A 26,630-nucleotide genomic window follows, 5' to 3' on the forward strand; every position below is an offset into this window, starting at 1 on the left:
AACATGAATGGACTTTGAGGGTATTACACCAAGTGAAATAAGTCAGACAAAAATTACAAATACCATGTTTTCTTATTTATATGTAGAATCTAAAATTTTTTTTTTTTAAATGAACCACAGGTTGGTGGTTGCCTAAGGCAGAGCTAGGGGAGGACACAACTGACTGGTGAAAGGGGTGAAAGGTGCAATTTTTTAGTTATAAAATGAATAAGTCATGAGGATATAATGCACAGCATAGTTACTATAGCTAATAATACTGTATTGCTTATTTGAAATAAGCTAAGACAGTGGATCTTGAAAGTTCTTACCACAAGAAAAAAAAATGTGTCACTATGTATGATGACAAACTTACTGTGGTAATCATTTTGCAGCATACAATTATTAAATCACTACATTGTACACCTGAAACAAACAATGGTGTCAATTACACAATCAATCAATCAACCAATCAATAGTATTTCTGGTGAATAAATACCTAACAAAATGTTAATTGAATTTATGATTCAATTTATTAGAAACAAATATAATTTTAACAAGGCTTGCCACATACTTTTCATATTACACACTAAAATACATTCTAGAGAAAGAATTTAAATGTCATAATTAAAAAACAATAAATGCACACACGATGAATATGTGCCATTAAAATGGGGAAGATGTTAGGGTGCTTGGGTGGCTCAGTCAGTTAAGCATCTAACTCTTGATTTCAGCTCAGGTCATGATTTCATGAGTTTGAACCCTGCATCGGGCTCTGTGCTGACAGTGCAGAGCATGCTTGGGATTCTATCTCTACCTCTATCTCTGCCCCTATCCTACTTGCTCTCTCTCTCAAAATAAATAAATAAACTTAAAAAAAAATTTTTTAGTCGGGAAGATGTTTATAAGCATAAAGGTAATGGAAGAAGTCACAAAAGAGAGGAATATTATATTTGACCATGTGAAAGCTCAAGGTATAATTACTAAAAAAAACAAAACAAACAAGAACACAAAAGGAAAAACAAAAAATAAAAAGTATGTAAAACTAAGGAAAAATATTTTCTCTGCAAATACTAAAAAGGCTAGATACCTTGCATATATAAATCATTCAAACAAATAATAAAAGCTGGACAAATACTCAAAGATAACAATAGAAAATTCACAAAAGAAGTATTTTAAGAAAATAAAATGTGAAAAGTTCAACTGCAATGATCATTGGTTTAATTAATATTTCTTGAAAACCGGCACGTTCCAGACCTGTGATGACAACATTATGTCAGTATTCCACTGCTGTGAAACTGGCATTAAGCAGACCAACAAAAACCTATGTAGTATTCCAAGCGACAATAAGAAACAGAAAGCATTGACTTTTGAAGAGAGATGGATTGTTATCCAACATGGTGTAAACAGGGTAGACATCCCGAATAAGGTGTGTGCCTGTTATCAATTTCTTGCCTCTCAGCTCTAAGTCCATCATCCTTTGCTCTCCACTGTGCTACTCTACCTCATCCCAGTCTGTTCCTTCCTTGGGTGCTCTGCCTCAGACTGAAAAGTAGACAGATATTGCTTTTTTATTATTATTATTTCACATTTATATAGCGTGATATCCTTTATTTATCTCTCATTCTTAAAGCAAATGACAAATCTACTTTTCAAGGATGGAATCTTGCTGTTACTGAGAATATCTTCAATGTTATACTTCGACTCCAAAAACAGAAATGTTCCATACAATAGCAGCAAATACTGTGGTTTTTAAGGTGATTGCACTAATGCAGGTGCACTCATTTGCTTATGCTTGCCATAAAATGAAATTACTGCCTGTGACATCTTGTGATTCAAAAAGTTGGAGACTCAAGCCATTTACATGACTTCTGGTGATAACTCTTTTAAGGCTGTCCAAAAGCAAATTAACTGATATATGATGCTATTTACTGAAAGAGAAAAAGAAAAGCAAGAAGAAAAAGAAACATCCTTCACTGTCTTTCATTCATTGCATCAATTATGTACACAAAGCAGCATCTTTATCATTTGGTCTCTCCAGACAAAATACATTTTCTCTCTGTAGTTCATTCTGACCACTTCAAATGTTGCTATCATCAACATCTCTTGCTTCTCTCTATATCTCACATATCTGCTTCTGAATGGGGCAAATCATCAGGCAAAGAAGCCAACCAACTGTGTCATCTCAATGACTCCTTGTAGATGCTTTTGAAACATCTTAACTATTTCAAGGCATTAGCATTTCTTCATCTTCCTTGTAATTCTCAAGGTCGCTCTTGATGGAGTCCTATGCATTAGTACAAAAAGCAGCTTAAGATCTTCTAGCTTTCTCTTCTCATTTTATATTCCCAGGACTCCATATCAAAATATCTAAGAGGTCTGGGGCACCTGGGTGACTTAGTTAAGTGTCCTTCTCTTGATCTCAGCTCAGGTCTTGATCTCAGGATTGGTCCTGATTTCCAAGCCTCATGTTGGGCTCTGTGCTGGGCATGAAGCCTACTTAAAAATTACATACATACATACATACATACATACATACATACATACATAAAGTCTATGAAGTCTAAGCAATTAATAAGGATAGACATATTGAGTTTTCTCAGCTTATTCTTGTGACCAAACTGTATAGGATGAAGCTGTTTATTGTCCTAACTTTCTGCAGGGCAGATGATAAGATCATCACATTGGAACTGGTTGCTTAACATCTTCCAACTATTTTTTTATTGTAAGTATAGGCCTGACGCTTAGGCCTTCCTGAATATTTTCATCTGTACACTCCTTGATGTACTGCCTCAGAGGGAGTGGAGGGGCACTCACTGGCTCTGGTTCACCCATTGTGGAACAGCCTAAACCCCAGCTCTCCTCCCCAGGGAGGCCAAGGCCCCTACCAACATCTGACTCTGGCCTTCTCCTCCAAAAAGAAGCGACTGGTGCTTTTTAAAAATTCCTTTCTTTTACTCACATTCCACTGGTGCTTTTTAAAAATTCCTTTCTTTTACTCACATTCCACCTCTAGTCTATCAGTAAATCATGTTGGCTTTCCCTGCAAAATCATTCTCAGTTTAATCCATTTTCTTCCATTTCCACTGCTATAAACCTACAAGAAGCCATTATCATCTCATGGCCTGTTACTGAAATAAACCTCTACCTGGTCTCTGCTTTCATCCTTGTCCTCCACCTCCTGATTCATTCTTTATATGGCAGTTGATGAGGGAGTATCCCCCATCCCAACCCTGCCATGGAATATGTGTGATATTCCTCGGACACTCCTGGCTACCCAAGAACAAAGAAAAGGGGTTTAGTTGCTTGCCAGGGTGATGTGGGAAACTTAGGCAAATGAAAAATTAATTCCCTTACTGCTGATAGCCCATTGACAAGTCCTTGAAACCAGCAGAGTGACCTCTCTCTAAAAGCCCAGTTGCCTCAATGAGGACACTTTGCTAGGGGCAAAAGAGAATCTTAGCTTAACAGTATCCCAACCTCGAGGATCCTGTAAGTCTACTTCCTTTATCTCAACTGCCCCGAGATATAGGCTGGCAATCATACTCCAAGCTTATGGCCCCCTGATATACTTCTGAAGGGTCTCATGACTGAGGTTTTATTAAATGGTAATAAACGGCATTTCCCTACCAACAGCTAGCCCCTCAAGGTCCTAGAAACCTTGCTTCTAAAATACCTTAAAGACTTACTCTATCTCTGACCCCCTCCCAATCTGGGGGTTTATAATGAGTTACCTGTCATGACCCCAGTGCAGCGCTTCCTGCCCATGGGTCCTGACCCCGTGCTTTAATGAAAGCACCTTTTTGCACCAAAGACGTATTTAAGAATTCTTTCTTGGCTGTCGGCTCCAGACCACCCCACCATCACCCCAAAACTTCATCTGCAGTTATACCTCAAATTAGTTAATATCGTGCTATTCCACTTTCAACAGTTTCTCTTATTTTATAGGATAAATCAAGCCTTTCTTCTTTCCTTCATCTACCATGCTTTCTTCTTCAAACTTAGGTCTGAGCATAATGACCAAAGCCCAGAATAAAAATATTTTATTGCAACTTAAATCAGTTAGGCATTTTATTCAAATTATAGCAGCATTTTTTTTATGGAATTCTAAATATCCAAACAATAAAGCTTCATGAGATCAAGAATGAGAGGTAAATTTGAAAAGGCTTGTTAAAAGTGTCAGCCATTAAATTTCTGAATAATCACATTTTATAGTAATCAAATTATTAACTTGGAATTATTTCAATAATTGCAAAGAATTTCAATAATTATTTGAACTTTAAGAAGATACAGTATGTATCAGGGCAGGTAGTGCTGGGAATAGGAAAGTGATATGTGCTCAAGAGTAGACAGTGCATTGTTCCAAAATATCACTTTCTCAGTGTATATTTGCCTTCTTTTTGGCCTTTCCCCTTTTTCTCTTTAGTTCTTTTCCTCATATATTTTTTCCTTTTCTTTGTTACTTAATGACAGGATTGTGACAATAGAGTCTCAAGCTTTTGTCACTAAATTTAGTCACTCCTCCAATAGTTAAGGCTTCCTTACTCTGTGCCAAGCACTGCCTGGGAGCAGGGCCCACGTGGTTTATAAGCACTCTTTTGAATGATGTCAGGCACATACGGACCACCATAGTCATCAATTCATTCATGAATTAATTTGATCAGTAATAATTGCTGATTATAGAAGTCTCTTTAAACTTAAAAAATAATTGCTAATTCTGCATTAATAATTATTATTATTTTTTATTTTAAAGAGATTTCTGTCTACATGAAAGTAGCTTAATAAATCTTGTTGCTATGACCAAGCATCATCTCTTATTGGTTTTCAGTTTACCTGCAGAACTGGAAGTTTCAGATGAAAGTAAGGAGTAGCAATTTATGATCACGGGGAATGGGGCACCACCAGGTAGGAGGTTTATAGTCTTAGGGTCAGGGGGCACCATGGGTATACAAAGAAAAACGAATGGCATGCAATTGTTGGGTTAATGCCAATAGGAGAGGCAAAAGAGTGTCAGCTCTCACTCATCCTAGTCCTCCACCTCTCCTTTATTCCTCCAACTATCTATCTTTATCTCGACCTCTATGCAATTCCATGTCTCTCATTTTTCTCTTCTGTCAGCCCAAGGCAAAGCTTGGAATTATTGTCAACTCACCTAGATATCTTCTTGTTTAACATTTATTGTATTGCTTTTTTTTAAATTTTTAACCTTTATTATTGAAAGACAGAGAGACACAGAGCATGAGCAGGGGAGGGGTAGAGAGAGGGCAAGACACAGAATCTGAAGTAGGCTCCAGGCTCTGAGCTGTCAGCACAGAGCCCGACACGGGGCTCAAACTCACAAACTGTGAGATCATGACCTGAGCTGAAGGCAGTCGCCTAACCCACTGAGCCACCCAGGTGCCCCTATTTTATTGCTTTTTAACTTCAGGCAATTAACCAAAGGGCAATTTACAAAAAAATATAAAGACTATAGAAACAATAGGGCAAATTCCTACTGTCACAATTTTTTTTTTTCATTTTCTTCTAGGCTTTTTGCACTCGATTTCCCTTTCCTTTCTATAATGCGAATTCTCTCCCTGCAACTTTCTTGTCAAAGCATTACACAAGTGTAAAAATAAACAAATTGTTTAAAGATTGCAAGTCTCAACTCCAGATGTACAATTTGGCATCCAGACTGAGGTAAATTCAACCCTGGGAAGCAGTCATGTTTTAAACTTCTTTGTATCTCATGTTAGGGAGTTAGGAGTTTATAATCTTTTCTAGAAGGAACTTCAAAAGAAGCTTTGTATAGAACCAAATTATCTTAGCAATATGGAACATAGTGGGGTGCCCGGGGTGGCTTAGTAGGTTAAGCATCTGACTCTTGATTTCAGCTCAGGTCATGGGGACTGGGACTCTCAGATCATGGGATTGGGATTTTCTCTCTCTCCTTCTCTCTCTGCCCCTCTCCCACTCTCTCTTTCTCTCAAAATAAATAAATAAACATTTTTAAAAAGAATAAGGAATATAGGTATGTCACTTAACTCCTCAGTTTTTTCATACTTAAATAAATAGGGTTTGGACTTCATAATTAATATAATAGTCACAGGTTGGGGAAGAAAATTATTCTTATTCCCTCAGCGTTCTTCTAGCTAGTCTGAGAATTGACATGAGACAGATTAACAGCAATAAAGAACAAAATTTAATTATATGTACACAGAGGCCTAATAATGGAATTGAGACCTAAAGAAATGGCCAAGGCATGCAGTTTTGATATATTTTAGACCAAGAAACAATAAATCTGTGAGAAATTGACAGAGTAAAGGTAATTTATGTTGGGAGCTTGGATTGGCAAAAAATCTAAATAGCATTTGAGCTGCAGTAGTAAATTAGTACAAGTACGTGGTTTATCAATACGAGCTTCTCAACTCTGAATTCTCCATCTACGTGATAAGGATGTCTCTTTATCTCTGGTACTGGAATAGTTCCTTTGACATGGAGACAAAGGGGCTTTCTGGAGACAAAGAGGCTGTCAGAGTGTTCTTTCTTCTTGTACCGGCTGTTTCTTCAGTATCTTTTAATTCAGAATAATCAATATGCCAAGTGGTGCCCTTGGGGGCTGCTCGCCTGTGGCCTCTACATACATGATGCTCTCATCATCTACTAAGATGAAAACTGACTCCACACAGCATTGCCCAGATCAGCCTTAAAAGCAACAGTCAACCCTGGACAACATTATAAAAAGGGAGCTATTTATATGTAGTGTTTTGTTTTGTTTTTTAACCAGTACTCTCTGTATCATTTCAGCTGTGTATAAATCTTTCCCTCTAATATCTGACATTTAGGGGTTTTGTATTACAAGGGATAAAACATGAAACCACTTTACAATATAACCTAATATCCTCTATAAAGAAGCCAACAATATTCACTTACACTAACAGTTTTGGTACTATGTTTCCTCTACATTTTACATTTATTTGCATTTTATTTCTTCCTTCTCTCCTTTTCTATGTCACTAGACATTAATTGAACCGATGCTATAAGACAGAGAGTATGGTATGTGCTGTGAACACGAGGATAAATGAAATGGTTTCTGCCCTAATACTGCTTGTATCCTTTAAGAAAGACAGGGTTATCAGTTAATGATAATAAAATGTGAAGGAAAGACTGAGTTGGGGGTGTGTTTAGAAACATAGAGGGTGGGGTTTACTAACTATCTAGGAATCCTGGAGAGGTTTCACAAAGAACACCACATTTAATACTGAAGGGTATGAGAGACATTGTTTACCCGTCAAAGAAAGATTGTGTTCTAAGGAGTTAAGGAAGCATTGCCATCAGGGATAAATAAAACAGACTTTGATGAGTTTAAAGCAAAGTTTTTTTTTAATTTTTTTTAACGTTTATTTATTTTTGAGACAGAGAGAGACAGAGCATGAACGGGGGAGGGGCAGAGAGAGAGGGAGACACAGAATCGGAAGCAGGCTCCAGGCTCTGAGCCATCAGCCCAGAGCCCGACGCAGGGCTGGAACTCACCGACCGTGAGATCGTGACCTGAGCTGAACTCGGACGCTTAACCGACTGAGCCACCCAGGCACTCCTAAAACAAAGTTTTTAATACTTGCTGCCAAAGGGACTGCCTGCTGGTCTCCCAACATTATAGGGCCAAATATAAGTTGGATGTATATATCCTTGGTTGAAGAAATCTTAAAAATTTGAAGGTAGAAATTACTATGAGAAATTTGAGGAGTAATCAATCGCTTGGGGCAGTGATTAGGCAGACTAATTAAGGAAAGGACTGATAAAAAAGGCCAGAGTCACTAGGCTCAACCCCTCCCCGGGGACTCAAACCATTTGCACAAGAATAGGTAAAATGGTCGGGGGTGGAGAACATAAGTTTCCAGGACTCCTTGACCACAGAAGTCCCAGGAACTGTGGTCTCCAAGCCCATTGGGGAAGCCCTGACTAGAACTATAATTAGACTGATTGGTTGATAAGATTATGAAAATAAGAATGTTTAAGCAAGTTTTATATAAGGAAGCTGTGTCTCCTTTGCGTGCATGTATTAAGGGAATGGATATTCTGTCATACTGGGGAACAATCCCCTGACCTAGTATTGTAAAACCAAAACTTGTTGAAGTCCTAAAGAAAGACACATTTAGGAATGTAAGGTTTGATGGAATTAAGGTAAATGTTTGCAGAAGAATTGACAAGTTTGAACTGGCTTTATGTGAAGTGGTTGTATATCTTCTACCTTATTATATTATGGAGATGGAGACTGTATCTGACTGGAGAATATTCCCCCGTCTAGTATTATAAAACAGAAGACATGTAAATTAGCCCTTCAAATGATGTTTATTGGACATGCTAAATGAAAATGAGTAAGATTACCCAAGCCCACACAGTGTGGAATAATACCTGGAACAAGGGTAGATACAAATTCTCTGTGTGATAGCTTTATATGGAACCTCGACATTAATTTAGAACAAATGCCCATGAGCACCTTCCAGGGATGGCCACTGGGCTTTGAATTAGAGAATTTCCACTTGAGTGGCATTTACTACCTTGCTATCAGGCATTAATGGAAGCTACCCCAATGACTGAAAACGAAAGCAATTTTGAAATCTGAAATAGCCATGTCTAGGATGATGTTGGAGAAACGCTCTAATGGGGATGGCAGTACCCAGAAAGTTCCATAATAATATGGAAATCGTTTATATGTAATCTTGCTGTGAGGAGAATGCAAGAGAGATACTCGTGGGCAGGAAGCTTCTTTTCTCCAGGATGGACTCTGGAATTGTGTGAGACGAACTTCTGGATTCTTTTCTTGCTTAGGCAATGTCTATAAGAGCTCTGGACTGACAAAGAGCTTCTTTGTTTGTGGCTGGCAGTTCCCAAGTGAATGAACAACAACATCTTGTTTGTAAATCCACCACTCTGATTGAAGAAGGTAAGAAAGGTCAGCTTGGTGTGCTGTTTTCCTAGTGGTGATAGAAGAACTGAACACTGGGAAAAGACCATATGTTTGGGTTTTTACTGACTCATGGGCAGTGGTCAGTGGGATGGCCATATGGCTGGGCAGAGGGGCAATGGAAACCTGGCCTATTAAAGGGATGACCTTACGGAGCATGGCTCTATGGAAATTAGTGGAGTGTGTTAAAGCAGGACATGTGGATGCCCATTAGAAGAACTACTTTCTAGGTTTGGAAAGTGACTGGAATTGACAGAAGATATACAACACGCTCCCCTGAGGCAGCAATGTGGGTCCTTGAAATAAGTGGATATGGGGGTATGGCAGTAGTACAGAGATGGGCTAAATCTAATTAGAGTCCTCTTGCTTCCCTGAGACACCACATGGCAATAAGAACTGTTCTGTCTGCTAACAAGAGAGGCAGAGACTGCAGATGGCTATGTGGCAGATACCCTTGTGGGAAGGCCCTGATCATAGCTGGCGAATCAGACTGCTACTGGTAGCCTTGAGGGCTACAAATGGATTTTGACAGGAATAGATACTGGCTCAGCGTTGGGCTTTGCTGACCCAGTGGACAGAAAGAACCAAACAAAAGATATCACACCAGATGTAATGGCCAACTGTCATTTCCTTAGACCAAAGACCACACGTTACAGTCCATGAAATCCAACAATAGACAGAGAGCTATCCTCCACAGAGTGGTAGTTAGAGAATTGGAGTGAGCAATTAAAACACTGCTTTTCTAAAATAAGAGATACCAACAAAGTGCTGGTTTACACACCTTCACAAGTTGTGCGCTCACTAAAAAGTACCCCACCGTATTTGATTTTTTTTTCTGGTAGATCTGGGGAGGTACGGGTGGGGAAGGATGCTAGTATGACAATGCAAATCTTTCCAAAGCTGGGAGGACTCCAGTATAACAATCATAGTTTTTAAATCTTCTTCCCCACATCACCTCAACATTTTCCCCCACTACCTCATGTATTGGTCACAGGACCAGGGTTGCAACCACAAATGTTGGAAACAGGGATGATTCATAAGAAAGAAATGAGTATGTGGGTTATGTAATGAGGGAAATTCATTATTACATTAACACCTTGGAAGAGGTTCAGAGCAAGAGATGATATTTTCCTTTATCAGACGCCTGAAAGGGTAAGCCATATTATGACTGAGACCACTTTTGCTTTTGGAACCTGACAAGGTGGAATGGAAGCCTGCAAACCTGAGTGGTCTTGCCCTAGGCATTTCCATAAGATATGATGATGAACTGGAATAGTGATTAATGACTGAATGAGATTCTAGTAATATGCCAGTATCTTTTGGGTTTTATGACTGTTTTTGCTCTAAGGGATCTTTTCTCAAAGACTAGGAGGTGGACTGTGGTATTCTGATTTATAATAAGAAATATGTATTTGATATTCAACCTCTCCCTGGCACAGGTCTGCTCAAACCCTTGGAATTTCTGAAGGGATGAGAGAAATACATGTATCTTGTTGTGTTAATGAGGTGACTTTGGGACTACACCTAAGGATAGGGGCTACTGCTAATGGAGTTATGTGATTAAAAGGTTGGAACTTTCAGTCTCACACCCAACCTCCAGGAAGGGAGAAGGGTTAGTGAATGGCCATTGCTTTTATCAACCATCCCTATGTAACAAAGCCTCCACGAAACCCCAAAAAGACAGGGTTCAGAGAGCTTCTCAGTTGATGAGCTTGTGGCACAGAGAGCATGGAAACTCCCTGTCCTTCCCTCATACCTTGCCCTATGCAGCTCTTACATATGACTGTTCCTGAGTTATATCCTTCTATAATAAACCAGCGATATGATGAGTAAAATGTTCCCCTGAATTCTGTGAGCTGTTGTAGCAAATAAATTGAATCTGTGGAGGGAGTCCTTGGAACATTCAATCTACAACTGGTGGTCAGAGAAAGGTGTTAACATGGGCTTGCATTCAGCATTTGAAGTGAAAGGTAGTCTTGTGTCACTGAGTCCATAATCTGTGGAATCTGATGCAATCTCCTGTAGATAGGGTCAGAATGGAGTTGAATTGTAGGACACATAGCTAATGTTCAAGAATTGCTTATTGGTGTGAAAACCCCACCACCATATTGGAATTGGGTGCAGAACATTCAAACTGCTTAGATGTTGGTCACTGCATTAGATTTTCCCTGAAATATTTCCCCACCCCAACCCTGCCAATCTCTCTCTCTCTCTCTTTCTCTCTCTCTCTCTCTCTCTCTCTCTCACACACACACACACTTGCACACAAACACATCTCTCATTCTTTTAACCCTTACTTACTTGCTATTACTATTATTGCTAAATTATATAATAAAATGTTTTGTTTGTTAATTGTCTTTCCCACCAAAAGTACCATGAGGAGATCATCTCTGTTTTAGTTCACATTACATCCTGAGCACCTTGGCTTATGACCAGTTTTTGAAAGAATGAATGAGGGAATGAATGGATGAATAAATTTATTGCATTCAAATCTCCTTCCATGACTTTCTAAAGATCATGGAAAAAGTAGGTTTATATTTGCACAAAACTAATAAAAACGGTTCTCCATTTTGCCTTTAAATTACCTTTATATACGTTCAATAATAAGCCCCAGCTTTAGTAAATATGCACTGAAATACAGGACTTGTACATATACTCCTGTGATAAGATAACTGAAATACAAATGCACAGAAAAGTAGAAGTCTCACTAGCTTTTTTATTATGCATCTTCTCAACCAATAGATCCTAAAGCTACCAGATTATACATAGTTTGGGAAGTATTTTTAATACTAAGGAAAGATCCTCACACAAAATGGTGGCAAACAACTAATGATTAATATTTTTAGATACCATATAATGAAGTCATATGAATAAACCATAGGTAGTTAAATTATTATTCAACTTAGTCACCCTTCCACATGATTTTTGTCTTTTTATTTTAACCTAAATATAGCTAAAAATGCTAGACTGACCAATTTTTGGTTCAGTTGTTTGTTTCTAACCAAGATAGTCATTGCATCCATATGTGAATGAATGAATGAATAAAAATGGATCCCAGTTTCCATTTTGTATTGATACATCAATCCAAAATTAATCCTAGATCTCCAAAGCAGTCTCTTATGTGTTTTGTCAGGACCACTAAAAATGTGTGGAGTAGATAAAATAAAAACTAACGTCTACTAACAACCTACTTTGCACCAATCATTATAATAGACCACTCTTATTTTACAATGTAAATAAATGAAATGAAATGAAAGTAAATGAAATGAAAGTACAATGTAAGTATAAACTTATTAATGATAAAGTGAAGCTCAGAAAATTATGTAATTTGCTCAAGTTGTTCAAAAGTTGTTATTTTAAAAGAGTTCTAATTCCAGAGGTCTTTCCTCTTTATAAGGTTATCATGATTTGTCAGAAGGGAAAATAGTGCACAAACTAGAGAAATGACTTATCCTGAATGACAAGAAGGGTCAGTAATAAAATGAACAGACATTTGCTTTTCCCCATTGAGTTTAATTCTTTACCCATATGTGTACAAAAATTTCATACTTAGCTATCTTATATAGGACATAAACTTTGAATAGTTTTTCTAATAGCATTCTCCTATAAATGCAATGACCCACATTTATAAGATGGTTGGGGTTATGTATTCATCCTATGTCACAGGAAAAGTCAAAGGTAACTAAAACTTGTAGAATTTAGTTTCATCTTTATATTCTAAAACTCAGAGCTAAGTAGCCCCCTAACAAAGCACATTCTCTCACCATCCTCAGATTCTAGCAAAGAGGAAAGTTAGTATTTGTAGAGCAAGGGAATTTTAATTGAGCATTTTTTTTTTTTTTTTAGGATGGTCCAGCAAGGGACAGAATGGTTGGCTTTACTTGAATATTACTAAAGAGTGTCCCTGGTAATACTAAGCATTACCAAATCAATCTGCCATCATGGTTATAGCCAAAGATAAAAAATACAAAAGTCATCTGAGATGGAAGAGATCAGAAAAAGATCAATTCTTCCTCAATCCCAAGATGTGCAGAGGCATACCTCTCTAATTACCTCACAAGGGACTCAGAACCATTAACCATCTTCCCCTCCAAACACTGCCCCCTCACTCCCTGTTCTGCCCTCACCAAACAGGTAGGAACAAAGGGAAAAGACAAGATGTAAGCACAACCTTTGCTCCTATGGCATTATCATTGTAAACAGTATGAGAAGAGAAGATTCTCAACTATGCTTTAAAAAACTTAACAAATATTTTGAAAAGAATTCAATGTCACTGTAATGCTGTTTTTATTTTACATGCAGTTTCAAATTAGGAATCTCTTCTGCTAAATATAGTTTCATAAGTGGAAAATGATCAGTTCTTACTAACTTTCCAGAGGATCCAAAGGAATTTTATACTGAAATAAAGATAACATGAATACATCTCTATAGATGATTAGAGCTAATATTGGAATCATAACAAGGAAAATATTAGTCAAATGTTTCATCAAATTTATTGTTTAAATAATTCTAGTGGTAATACATGGAGGTTTAGGGAAGAATATAAATTTTATTTTCTTCAAAAAGAATAAAAAATTATTTCCTTCAAGTTGTATACTGAATTTATTTTGCTATTTCATTTTTTTCTAGGAAGATTATTTAAAAGACTATTTTTATTTTTATTTAATATTTATTTGTTTGCTTATTTATTGATTTATATTTGGGAGAGAGAGAGAGCACATGAGTTGGGGAGAGCGGCAGATGGACAGTGAAAGAGAGAGAGAGAGGGAGAGAGAGAGAGTCCCAAGCAGGCTCCACGTTCAGTATAGAACCTGAAGTGGGGCTCCATCCACCACCCTGGGATCATGACATGAGCTAAAATCAAGAGTCAGATGCTCAACCAACTGAACCACCCAGGCACTGCAAAGATATATTTATTTTTAAAGGATAAGATTAAGGTCATTAAATATTCAAAATTATAAATAGCTAAGATACTTTTTTTTTAAGTATTCTTTTTTTTTAAATTTATTTATTTTGAGAGTGAGAGAGACACTAAAATACTTCTTTGTGGTACACATCAAAATCAAATTTTTAAAAAAATTTTTAATGTTTATTTGAGAGATAGAGAGACAGAGCATGAGTGAGGGAGGGTTTGAGAGACAGGGAGACACAGAATCCCAAGCAAGCCCCAGGCTCTGAGCTGTCAGCACAGAGCCCGATGCGGCTTGAACTCATAAACCATGAGATCATGACCTGAGCCAAAGTCAGATGCTTAACCAACTGAGCCACCCAGGCGCCCTTCAAAATCAAAATTCTTATAGTAAAACACAATTCTGTCAACTAAACAAATAACCTTGGGAGAAAAACAAAAGCATTAAAAAAAAAATAGGCAACAACATCATAAAACCTTCACAAAGAAGCTGACATATTTTAGAGTTAGTTATAATTTGCTGTTATATTTGTGGTAACAAATATACTTTCATGGGTCATGTAGAGTTTTAACAATGAAATTAAAAGATGTTCTTTAAAAGCAACTAGATTTCATAAATGTTTTCACATTTGGGACAGTATAATCTGAACACTGAAGGTTTTGATACCACATTTATGAGTGAAATGCACAACACAGTAATTATATTAAAAATATCTGACTTGCAGAAGTGATGATCCACTCCAGTTCAAAATCCCAATATTACAATGCCCCCCAAAACATAGTTATTCTGTTGAGTTCAATTTTTTGTTATACAAACTGTGCTTTTATTTAAAGAGAATTGCAGAGGGAAAAAATGAAAGCAGAAAGAAAAAGAACATGGGAAAGGAAGAAAAAAAATAGCCAGAACTAAACATTTCTTTTATTGAAATGAAAACATTTTTTAAATGAGTTGCCATGATGATGGGTCACAGATGAACAGTGAACCGTGAAACCATCCCAACAGGATCTTAAAATATTCAAATTTAAAATGGTGGTACCAGAAATTTTTTTGTTTTTAATTAGGAAAGCCAACCTAGATGCAAAATTCATATTGCAAAATTCTTTTTAATTTTTGATTTCCCTATCCCCTGCACTACTGGCACTGATGGTTTTTCCTAAGGTGAGACAGTGGTTTGTTGAAAGATTTTGTTTGCTCTGGAAAAATTCTAAACTGAAAGAGCTGAGTGAGAGCAGCAGCGGCTCCCCTGGCATTACCTTGGGTTATAAAGTGAAGGAGACATTAATGCAAGCCCTGAAAGGTGCTGGAAGCAGAGTAGTCATTAATAAAAATTATATCCAGAAAGTGACAGAAGGTGCTTTATTTTCCAGCCTGAGACAGGAGAATAGTTAAAAGGAAGAGGTGGTGAATTAATTATTTGCAAATGCTAGATGCTATATGTCATGTTAAGTATTTTAACGTTATGTTTTTGATCACAAGATATCTCATAACCTTCATTAATGTTGAAGTCATAGTGAGAAAATAACTTTTTTATTATTTTTTATGTTTATTGATTTATTCTTGAGAGAGAGAGAGCATGAACAGGGGAGGGGTAGACAGAGAGGGAGAGAGAGAGAAAAAGAGAGAGAGAGAGAGAGAGAACAGGGGAGGGGCAGAAAGAGAATCCCAAGCAGGCCCCGTGTTGTCAGTGCAGAGCCCAACGGGGTACTCAAACTCAGGAACTGTGAGATCTTGACATGAGCTGAAGTCAGATGCTTAACTGACTGAGCCACCCAGGCACCCCAGAGGAAATAACTTTTTCAACGTTTTTATTTATTTTTGGGACAGAGAGAGACAGAGCATGAACAGGGGAGGGGCAGAGAGAGAGGGAGACACAGAATCGGAAACAGGCTCCAGGCTCTGAGCCATCAGCTCAGAGCCTGATGCGGGGCTCGAACTCACGGACCGCGAGATCGTGACCTGGCTGAAGTCGGACGCTTAACCGACTGCGCCACCCAGGCGCCCCGGAAATAACTTTTTTAAATTGTGGCAAAATATACATAACATAAAACTTACCACTTAGTCATTTTTAGGTATACAATTCGGCAGCATTAAATTACATTCACATTGTTGTACAATCAGCACCAGTATCCAGATCCACAACTTTTTTCAGTTTTTTTGCAAGCTGAAACTTTATAACCATTAAACAATAACTCTCTATTCCTCCTTCTCCCGGCTTTTCCAACCATCATCCTATTTTTTGTCTTTTATGTATTTGACCACTCAATGTACCTCCTATAAATGGAATCATACAACATCTGTCCTTTTGTGTCTGGCCTATTTCACTCAGAATGTTGTCCTCAAGGTTCATCCATGTTGTAGCATCTATCAGAATTTCATTCTTTTTTAAGGTTATAGTCATTTTGTTTATCCATTCATCCATGAGTGGATATTTGGTTGCTTCTTCTCCCTTCTGGTATTGTGAATAATGCTGCCATGAACATTAATACACAAATATTTGTTCTAGTCTCTGCTTTCAGTTATTTTGGGTTTATACCCAGAAGTAGAATTGATGGATTGTATGATAACAATATATTTATCCTCTTAATTTTCAACTTAAATTGGAGGTAACTGTAGATTTTCCTTGGTTGAGAAAAGATCAGCTCATGAATATCCATTCGCTAGTCATAAGTCTCACAAATGGACTTTTAAAATATCAATGAATAGTACAGACAAGACTTCTTTATATGCCAGGTCTGTGCTCACTGTCTGATTTTTACCGGACAGAAATTATTAGGAGCATTTCCTTTTTCCACATCACTCTCCTATTTTTTCCCAAATACTTGACTCTCCATTTATTTATTTATTTATAATTTTTGAGATAGAGTGCAAGCAGGGAGGGGCAGAGAGAGAGGGAGAAAGAGAATTCCAGAGCCTGATGTGGGCTCGAATCCACAAACTGTGTAAGATCATGACCTGAGCTGTAATCAAGAGCTGGATGCTTAACCAACTGAGCCACCAAGGCACCCCTTGACTCCTCTTTAATAGCAGCTACAATCCAAAAGAAAATGCTCAAAAAAAAAACAAAAAACTTTCCATTGTGATGATATTCCATTTACCTACCTAACAGTACAGAAGATGATATAGATCTATTTTTCTGAGACAATACCATCTATCATTCCATTAATGATGATTCAGTTACATTGTAACTGAAGAGGTCTGTCATCAACATACTCATGAACCAATAATGTCTGCAGTTCTCTGTCTAAATATTAAATAATAGCTCCACATGTTTACCTATTTGTATAATAGGTGAATTTTGTTACAGGATTGGAAATTAGATAATGAGTCGGTATACTTCAAGGCACAGAATTTTTCCAAAGTTATAAGTATCCCAAAGCTAGGTAAGGTACATCAAGGTTTTTAAATATCTTTTATTTGTCTTCAAGATTTAAGTTCTAAGGTCTTTTATCTATTCCATTAATGAGAAATAAAAATTCCTTTTGAGCTAGTTTTCAAAGATTTTAACTGTCTTTTATATCCCTTCTGATCTCTATGACCCAACAATATATTAAAATAATGTTTTTAGTTTCCTTATTAGTGTAAAAATAATGCATAGTAGTTTTAGAAAATTTGGAAAATAGAAAAGTGTAAAGAATCACATTGATAAATTATACACAATTTTAGAGTGCAGAAAAGCTCTCAACGAGCAATAAACCTCCAAAGGGAAAACTGATCTTTATGGGTGAAAAGTTGTTAAAAGGAACAGTGTTTTGGATTAATTGAATGCACTTGAGTCTCTTTGTTTATAGTATATATTTGTAAATTTCTCATTTCTTCCTGCTTCCTGCCTTTATCCACTGGTGCCCTGATAAAAAGCAGTCATTATAAGCCACGATATTCTTTTTTTAAAGTTTATTGATTGATTTTGAGAGAAAGAGGGAAAACATGAGTGGGGAAGGGGCAGAGAGGGAGAGAGAGAGAGAGAGAGAGAGAGAGAGAGAGAGAATTCCAAGCAGGCTCTATGCTCAGTGCAAGCCTGACGCAGGGGCTTGATCTCATGACTATGAGATCATGACCTGAACCAAAATCAAGAGTCCGTCGCTTAATCGACTGAGCCACCCACGCACTCCTATACACCACAATATTCTTTAAAAACTATCTTTATCATGTATATTCAACATCAAGAAATACATTGCTTAAAATGTCTTTTATTAAAATGGTTGGCTAGTTCATGATGAGCAGTGGCCATAAACTAGAGGCGAGTTTCAGAACACGTTCAGTGCAATGACATTCTGTTGGTAAATGGCATCATCTCCATACTAGCAGCATTTACAGATTCACTAATGTGAGAAAGAATCAAATTACAACAGAGCCAAGAATCAAGAAGTCATGGAAAGTTAAGAGTGTCAGACCAAAGTGTCCTAATAAATGGGTCAAGTAGTTAAAGATTAAGTGAGCTAATCTTTAAAGCTGGGAACTAAGATAAAAAATGAAATCATATAAGGATATTTAACCTGAGGCTTCCATTTAGTAGATGTAAAATTGGATTTGAATTGGATCAGAGAGAAATACTCTTAGGGTAATGGTATTACATCAGGCAGAAGTCACTGTAAATAGAGAGACTGCCCTAGCCAAAAGCACAATCCAATGCCAGTTTGACAGGGAGTTCCCACAGAAACTCAAACATGAACAGAAATTGCCAAGTTATTACACCCAGACAACACCAGCTGATTATGCTTTTCTCACATGCAAAATGGTTGAGAAATAAATACTGAATGCAAAAACTCTTTAAAATGTTGATAAGTAGCCACTTAATCTCTTGTTTAGCTTAAAGTGACTTTTTTCCCTGAGACGTGTGTGTTTATAGATATGCAATCTCATGATTCTGACTGGTAAAAATGTCCTAAATCCACTGACAGATCCAAAAACCCATTGCAGTTTGGTCAGGGGATCCTAATGTGAATGTGTATTTCCTACACACATTCTTAAATTTATTAAGGAGGAGCAAAATCACATGCTCTAGCTTTTCTTTCAATATGTAAGAAGGCTTCAGTGAATGTTTTGAGTGAATAGTGAGATTAAAGAACAGTACAGAGAAGATATGGAACCATCAAGGTGTTTAGTTGCAAACTACAGAAACTAAATTTTTTCTAAGGAGAAAAGGGATTCATTGCAAGAGTACCAAGCAGCTCACAAAATTAACTAATGGCTGGAGACTTAAAGGTCAGGAAACAAGCCCCATCAAAGCAAGTTGATTCACGGGCAGAGGACACCTTGGGAACATCCTAGTTATTCTGGTTAGAAAACCACCATTATTGCTGTTCACAAATAGCCTCCAGGGTGTCGCTTCCCATACATTTTGCATAACTGTCCCCAAATTCTCTAAATTCCAGATATGAGGATCCAATTGATGATTCCCAGGCTTAAACTGACAAAGGGGGGTTGGCGAGAATTTGAAATATCCATCCCAACTTGCGTTTCCACAGTGAGAACCAAGGTCTTTAAAAATTCCCTCAAAATAGTCTTGGATGTTCATGGCCAAAAATGACAATAAGAGAAATAGTTATATTTATGTGTCCATATTATGTCCCAGACTTTGTTTTGAGTCTTTCATATGCACTACATTTTGAATCCTCATTATAACTTTTTTATGTCTCTGTGAAGTAATTATTATCTGCATTTGTTAGAAAACAAAACTGATCATAGAATTTGACTTACCCAAGTTCATATACCAAGTACACATTGTACCTGGGATAAGAAGCCAGGCAGGCTGGATTCAAGGTCTGCATACTAAGAACTAATCTATATTACTACATGCCCCAAAATGCTTTCAAACATCTCCTTTCCCAGCTGGTTGTAATGCCTAAAGTTTCAAAGCATAGTTTTTATCCTTTGGGCTGTAATCTTCTAATAAGAATTTTTAGTGATCCTTTATTAATATATCAAAACATATGGTTCATCTATACTATGAAATATTTCTTAACATCTCAAGAAATAAAGAGGGGGCAGCTGAGTGGTTCAGTTGATTGATCAACTTTGACTCAGGTTCATGAGTTTGAGCCCTATATCGGGCTCATTGCTGTCAGCATAGATCCTACTTTGGATCCTCTGTCACCCTCTCTTTCTTCCCCTCCCCTTCTTGTTCTCTCTCTCTCTCTCAAAAATAAATACTTAAAAAAAAATAAAGGAGAATACCATCAGTGGTATTATAATAGTGTTGTATGGTGACAGATGAGAGTTATACTGGTGGTGAACACCACATAACATACAGAGTTGTTGAATCACTAGGTTGTATACCTGAAATGAATGTACTATTGTGTGCCAATTATGCTTCAATTAAAAATAAATTAAAAAATAAAGAGGTAAAACTCATACTTCAAGACATATGGTTTTTTGTTTTCTTTTGTTTTTATGGTTAAGTTTTTAATCAAAGAGTATTGGGGTGTTTGGGTGACTCAGTCAGTTGAGCATCCAATGCTTGATTTCAGCTCAAGTCATGATCATAGGGTCGTGGCATTGAGCCCTGTGTGGAGCTGCATGCTGAACATGGAAACTGCTTAAGATTCTCTCTCTCCACCTCTGCCCCTCTATCCTGCTCTCACTTTTTCTCTCTCTCTCTCTCAAATTAAAGAAAAAAGTATTATATTTTGATGGTGATATTAAGAAAATAAGACTTATGTATATAAAAACATATTTATATGTAAATATAAAAACATTTATATATATAAAGGAGGCCAGAAAGATGAACATGAAACTATTGATATGGGAGTGGGGGTGAACGGGTAGATGTTCATTTTTACTTTATGTAGTTCCATGCAGTATGAATCATTTTCAAAAGGGCAAATTTGTTTATAGCTTTTATAATTTAAAAACTAAAATATATAACATAAATATATAATATAAATGTACATACATATATACATATACAATAGTTTATATTTCTATGAAGGGAAGCACTTTTTCTAGGATGTGATAATACATGAGAGACCAGGTAGAAGACACCCAAGATTGGTTGGTGAGTCAAAGAAAAAGAACAACAGTTTCAGAGTCAGACAGACTTGCATTTTTAATTTGGGTCCTGGAATTTTCTAAATGGTATTAGACTTCAGAAGTCATTTTGTTTTTTGGTTTTTCTATTTGTACAATGATAATAAGAAACAAACCTACCTTGCTGGAATGTTTTAAGGATTATAATTAGCATGTGTAAAGAGCCTGGCAGGTATCAGGTGCCAGTAGATGTTAAAAAGGCCACCAAACACTTACTCTAAAGACGCATTAGTGCCTGAAGCTCAGCAAGCTGAGACACGTTGATAAAATGTGGTGGGGAGAGAGACCAAGTTCTGGAAGGGAAAAAAAAAAAAAAGAAAGAAAAAGGCCTGTTGTATTTTTGGAGAAGATCTTCGGTTTCAACTTTATCTTTGAAAAACAGCTTGCTCAAGGCCATGCCTGGTTTCTATGACTTCCCTTTCATTTAAGCTGTATACTCCCTTGGGCCCAACGGCCAGCATACTAATAGGGTGGGATCTCCCTGGAACCCAGATGCAAATTTCTGTCCCCTGCCTTCCTCCTCTATCTCCTCCTTCTCTTTTGTTCTTTATATTAATTTTGTACAGTGGGATAGCAGCTACCACACTCATTTTATTAATGAATTTAGGGAAACATGTTTGGGATCTAATCCTTTCTTGGCAAGACTGTGGAGAATGAATATTTTTAAACATTAAAACTCTTCTCTACCTTAACCAAGTAACGGTGGTTAACATCATCAGTAATAAAACATATCAATATCATGTACTCTCTGATATAAAAGGATGAGAAGAGCATTTCCCCTCTGTAGTAGTTAACCCTAAAGTCCATAACCCCAAGCTAATCATGAGCAAACATCAGAAAAACCCAAGTTGAAGAGCATCCTACCAAAGAGCTGACCAGTGCTCCTCAAAACCATCAAGATCAAGCAAGACAAGGAGCAACTGAGAAACTGTCACAGATTGCAGGAGACCGAGAAGCCATGACGACTAAATGCAACATGGATCCTGGATCAAACCCTGGAACAGAAACAGGACAGGACACTAGTGATAATGTCTGGAGTTTAGTTAATATTTTACCAGTGGTCATTTCCTGGTTGTAGTCAGTATACTATGATTATGTTAAATATTAACATTAGAAGAAGCAGGATGAAAGGTAATAAGGAACTCTCTGTTATCTTTGCAAGTCTTTTGTAAACATAAAATCATTCAATATAAATGATTTAAAAATCTTTTCTGATTCCTAATGTTGATAGGATATCACCATTTTGATGACTTTATTATTTAAATAGTATCTTCATTTTTACAATTTATTGTACTTTGATACAGATGTTTCAAATTTTTCTAAGAAAAAAAAAACCTGCCCCATACATTTGTCACCTTGATAGCTCTTTAATAACCTAGATTTCTCATCTCTTTATGATTTATAAAGTGCCTTCATATATGCTCTCTCACCTAGTCTTTACAACAGCTGCTTAAGATGGATGAGAATTCCCACTGCCACATTAAGGACGAAAAAAAAAAAAATAGTGACAGAGACAGTTTAAGAGATCCATTTTTTTGGTATATGAGTTAGTGACAAAGCCTTGTCAAGAACCTGGATCAGTGCAATTCAATAACACTTAAAAAATTACCTGATAAGCAAAGAATCTTAATAGACATTACTTCAGGTAGTAATTACAAATGGCCAAAAAGACATGAAAAGATGTTCAACATTGTTCATCCTGAGGAAAATGCAAAACAAAACCACAATGACATACCGCTTCATACCTGCTAGATCAAAAAGTCAGATAACAGCAAATGTTGGTGAGGATGTAGAGAAATCAGAACCCTCATACACTGCTGGTAGAAATATCAAATGGTACAGCCACTTTGGAAAACAGTCTTGAAGTCCCTCAAACTAATCATGGAATTATCATGTGACCTAGAAATGCCACCCCTCAAAGTATACCCCAAAAGAAATGAAAACATGTTTACACCAAAAACTAGTACATGACTGTTCATAGCAGCATTATTCAGAATAGCCATAAGTTGGAAACAATCAAAATCTCTGTCGGTGGAAAAACAGATAAACAAAATATGGGATAGCCATACAATGGAATATGAATTGGTCATGGGAAGGAATGAAGTACTGAAATATGCTGTAGCATAAGTGAACCTTGAAAATATTGTGCTAAGAAAAGAAGCCAGTCACAAAAGTCTTCACACTATGATTCCACTCATATGAAAGTCTAGAATAGGGAAATCAATAGAGACAGAAAGTAGATTGGTGGTTGCTTGGAGCTGGAAACAGAGTGTGGAGATAAAAGAGTGATTGCTAAAAGTGTATGGGATTCTTTCTGAGGTGATAAATTGTTCTAAAATTGTGGTGATGGTTGTTTGGTGAATATACTAAAAACTATTAAATTGTACACTTTTCTGGGGGAGGGGGAGAGCACACACACACATGAGAGTGAGCAGGGGAGAGGGAGGGGGCAGAGAGAGAGGGAGAGAGAAAGAACCCCAAGCGGGCTCCACAATCAGCAAGGAGACTGATTCAGGACTGCATCCCACCACACTGGGATCATGACCTGAGCCAAAACCAACAGTCAGACATTTAACCAACTGAGCCACCTAGGCACCCCAAGTTGTACACTTTAAATCAGTGAATTGTGTGGAATATGAATTATATTGCAATGAAGCTGTTTAAATAAATTAAAAGTTTAAAAAAGGTCAGGCCAGACATAAAAAAATGAATAAAATGTCTGTCTTCTCTTACGAGGTTCAAATCTAGTAGAGGAGAGGAAAGATAATAGCAAATACTCATGTTAAAGCTGTTGCCCTGGACCTAATTCTTAAACCAGGATTTTTTTTTCCCCCACCACATAATATAAGTCATCCAGTTAGGTAGGTCAGGCACTTTTCAAACCAGGGAAGCACTTTACATACTATATGTAAGATCCATTTCTTCAATCTAACACCAGACCAAGAGAACAGTAAAAGGAGGAGACACTAGTCATGCACTTAATGAAAAGCTTATCAACAATAATCTTGGAACTTTTACATCTGCATCCCACCTTTGCTATAGGCAAGATCTCTCACTCTGAACATTCGGGAAATGTGAATAGCAAAGAGTGACCCACTCAAAAGGGGGATGTGTTTATAGAATGTCAATGATGGCTCAACACTTTTACGTGATAACAATCAGATTTGAAGATTCTTTGTGCCTGACCATACGTTGATGATGAGATTTGTCCATTTAATATGTGGGGGGAGGGGGGGAGGAGTAATTCATGTTAGTGATCCCCAATCTTTCCAGAGAAAAACTACATTAAGTAAACATGTAAACAAATTTAAAAATATGTAATATGGACTATAAATGTATATATAGCATTCCCCAAAGAATAGAGATGTAGCTTCCATATCTTTTGACTTGGAAAGTACCTAAGACCCATTTTTTTCTCAGTCTATGAAGTTTGAAGTTCATGTTGATTTTAATATTCTACAAAAAAGTCACTACATCTTAAGGACAAAGTTTGGGGGCATCTACTGAATAACTATATGCAAATACAAAACATTCTCTGTCATCTAAATCTATCCTGGTTGGGAAAAAGAGTGCTCCAAGTAAGAAGTTTGATATCTATCTTAATTTGATAGCACTTTCTAAATTGAAATAAATTGTAGAATAAAATACAATAAGCAAAAAACAGAGCTAAAATAAAAAATCCTTTCTTTGATATTTCAGATGTTTTTTTGATATTTTCAGTACCTTGAGACCAGTGTGAACATAAATTATCTTACATAAAAAAACCAAAATGGAATAGCTGAAAGAAGGGAAATTTAGGATATTTCTCAAACCTTTATTTGGCCTTCTCTGCCTTCTACCTGCTGTGTAACAGTGAGCAAGTTGTATAAACTCTATGGGCCTCAAATTTATCATTTCTATAGAGTTCTTTTCTAACCTGGCAAAATTTCATTTACTGTTTTTGCTAGTGATCATCACTTCATAGACTCTCTAGCTATTATGTATTATGCAAAGCTGGTCATATGAGGGGGTATGGAATCAAATTGTCTAAGAAGTACATGGTCTCCTAGGAAGATTTTGACTAATATTCCTCTATTTCCTGGGATTCAGAGTTAAGGAGATTTATTGTTATAAACGAAGGTGTCTGTGAGAATTGCCAAGAACAAGAAATGATAAGGAGACTCGTGGGGCACCTTGGTGGCTCAGTCAGTTAAGCATCCTCTCGATTTCGTCTCAGGTCATGATCTCACAGTTTGTGAGTTCAAGCCTCGAGTTGGGCCCCTCAATGACAGCTTGGAGACTGTTTGGGATTCTCTCTCTCTCTCTCTCTCTCTCTCTCTCCTCCTGCTTGTACAAGCTCCTTCTCTCTCTCAAAATAAATAAACTTAAAAAAAAAAAGGAAATGATAAGGAGACTCATAAGGTAAAATTACATTGAAGAAAAGAGGAAGTAAGATCTAAGTTGGAACAGACATTTTTAACCTGGGGCCTCAGGAATAGAATTCATGTTCATACATTTGAATAGGGAAAAATGCATTTAACTGATTTTAGTATTTCCATTGTAAATATACAATGCGGTTTTATGATTTTGTGACCAATAGAAATCACAGATAGTTTTCTCTCATATTATACTTTTTCTAAATATCTTAAAATGAGTAACAATTAATAACACTCATTACTCTTATTTTTAAATTATATTAGTTAGTAGAAATGCCACTGAATCTGCTTGCTTTGTGAATTATAAAGAAGTGTATACATCAGACTTTTGGATTTTATTATATTTTGATTATATATTTATTATATTTTATTATATTTTGATCAACAAATTTCAGTGTAACTAGTTTCCTTAGTAATTCTATGTATTTTATTTTGTACCTTTAAGAAATATTTTGAGAAGAGATCCAGAGGCTTCAACAAGCTGTTCAAAGTGTCCATAGCACTAAGACATGTTACGCACCCCTGGCTTAAAAGCCTAAGCTCTTGGACAGCTACTTTGGGTATGCTGGGGCTCACTCCTCTGGTCCTATAACCCAACTCAGTGGTAGTGTTCTAGGAAATAATACTGAACACAGTCATGCAGGCTATGAGAAACCCATAGAGGAGAGCACAGGGCCCCCCAGCAATAGCCTTAAAAAGGTGGAAAGAGCCTTTATGGGAATGAGAAGAACGTTTTCTTTTTTTTTTTTTAATTTTTTTTTTCCAACGTTTATTTATTTTTAAGACAGAGAGAGACAGAGCATGAACGGGGGAGGGGCAGAGAGAGAGGGAGACACAGAATCGGAAACAGGCTCCAGGCTCTGAGCCATCAGCCCAGAGCCCGACGCGGGGCTCGAACTCCCGGACCGCGAGATCGTGACCTGGCTGAAGTCGGACGCTTAACCGACTGCGCCACCCAGGCGCCCCGAACGTTTTCTTTATTAGATACCATGTGGTAGCAAAAAATGTTCCAATCTGCACTTGGGAAGAGAAGCTGAACTGACCGTCTCATTAGATGAAAAAAAGCCCACGGTCTCTTTTGGGAAATAAAACATTAGAGAAGCGCCACAAGGCAGTCACTGGACTTCATATCAGTGTGGCAGTTGGGTGCCTGAGTAACAATTTAAATATTTTAACTCAGTAGAGAAAGTTATAATTGTGAAATAGAGAAATATATCCAATTGTGGTGGGACCCAATGCAGTGGATAAATAGGCACCTAACTGAGTCGAGAATACAGAAAATGCTGAAAACCTTTTAGCACTTTCGTCTTCCAATGTCCTCCTGTTGTGGATCCACATAAACGGAGAGAGAGAATA

General features: G+C 37.0%; 1 pseudogene; it reads right to left on the minus strand.

Moving 5' to 3' along the window:
- Nucleotides 1–1,949: 1,949 nt before the first annotated feature.
- Nucleotides 1,950–2,811, minus strand: LOC124529165 (mediator of RNA polymerase II transcription subunit 7-like; annotated as a pseudogene).
- Between the last annotated feature and the right edge of the window lie 23,819 nt (nucleotides 2,812–26,630).

This window comes from Lynx rufus, unplaced genomic scaffold, assembly GCF_022079265.1.
Source record: "Lynx rufus isolate CCGP_SWC_20201006 ecotype Redwood Valley unplaced genomic scaffold, mLynRuf1.p SCAF_6, whole genome shotgun sequence".
Lineage (NCBI taxonomy): Eukaryota > Metazoa > Chordata > Mammalia > Carnivora > Felidae > Lynx > Lynx rufus.